This window comes from Teleopsis dalmanni, chromosome 1 (genome assembly GCF_002237135.1).
Source record: "Teleopsis dalmanni isolate 2A chromosome 1, ASM223713v2, whole genome shotgun sequence".
Classification (NCBI taxonomy): Eukaryota; Metazoa; Arthropoda; class Insecta; order Diptera; family Diopsidae; genus Teleopsis; species Teleopsis dalmanni.
Genome location: NC_051846.1, coordinates 29,146,964 through 29,148,745, shown reverse-complemented (window position 1 = coordinate 29,148,745; position 1,782 = coordinate 29,146,964).

The window sequence follows — 1,782 nt, the reverse complement described above, 5'->3', positions numbered from 1 at the left end:
ACAGTTACTAACCATGTATAAATACTCCAATTCCCAATGTGTTTTCCAATTGCAGTTCTATCGTTCATAATGTCCCCTATTTGTTTTCATGTCTCAATGCAGACACGAATTTCAATGCTACTGAACTTTCGCTCTATATATGCAGTAGCTAGAATTTTTCGCCTCGACCAATGCTACCCTCATCCATTACTTATCTCAAACAAACCTCATTCTTCTCACTTACCTTGTATCTAATTATTATGCTTACTTATGTATTCGAATTTTTTGCAATTTCTTTCGTGTCTTCTGCTATATAGGTAACTTAAGGCTACAACAACAACAACATTCAATTAAAGCAAAGCACTAATTTATTGTACTATAGCTAATTACAGTACAATCTTTATTATGCATCAATACATTTTCTTGGTAAAAATTTTTGCTTCTTAGATGCGCATATTATTTTATCGAATGCAATTTTATAACAGACGGTTCTCAAACTTTTCCAGTCAAAAAGCATCTTTGGCATTGATTAATTTAATAATAAATATTATCTTCCAATTCAATTTTGTATTTAATAAATATAACGATATAGAGGTGCAAAGAGGATTTATTATTTGCATGTGCAGGGCACTATATTGTACATCACTGATAGTTATAGTTTCAATCATGTTAGATATTTTCAGGCATTACCAAGTTTTCGTGGTTTTGGAAACGTGGTTTAAGGATTACAAGTTAATGTAAGTATGTGATTTTAATTTCTAAGTCAGCTACACTGTTTCAGAGAAGATTTACTACCTCTAAGCATTTATGGAATAATACAATATCATTACCAATAGGATCAATTAGGAGTATTCAAATTTATCATTATCAATTAGGAATATTCAAATTCATTAAAAGTCATATGATCGAAGAAAACAAGTAGAGTTGTCTTGCGATCCATATGGGTCGCAGTGTATCCCCACTTTATTAATAAATAATATTAATAATGTTCAATAACACTGGCAGTACATTTAGTCATTTTAACATGAAGACATGTTAAAACTTGTGTTTCGTGTGCTGGTGAAATCATTGGTCTGTATTTTTTAAATGAATTACCGATCGGTCAAATAAGAATTTAATGATGAATGCCTTTTTTGTTTCACAATTAAATCGCCTAAATGGACAACATCTTGTAGTAGTAACTACAAGATCGCACAGAATACCACACAATACTCAACATAATCAGGTTATTGCATAAAATATTCAATGAATACATCATTTTACGTTATGGTGTTATGAAATGATCTGTTTGATTATGCGATCTCACTCTGTTGAGTTATTTTCAATAAAGAGTAATCACTAGTCTACTCATATAAATAGAAACAGTGAAGTAAGAGTATTGACTATTGTCATAATACGGATTCAGCTTTCAAAGGCCGTTTCATTCATCTCAGCCGTCTATAAATATGATGAAATATTATTGGTTCACATTTACCTTTTTAATAGTGTGTACTAAGAACATTACCATAATTTAATATTTAAAATCAAATCATTAAAAAATCTCACTATTCAATAATGGGTACTTCATAAATATTTACAAATTAATGATTTTTGTACTTATAAAGCAGCTCACAAACATAATGCATATTATTTCATATTATTCCTTATTTGAAATATTATACTTATTATTTATAAATTCTAATTAAATCAAACTTAAGTTACTAGTAAAATTGCACCTAATGGCTTACATCTAATTTTATATATGAACAGTGACATCGGATTTAACTAATGGACTGTAGCTTCCTCTGCTTTACAGTAGAGTAA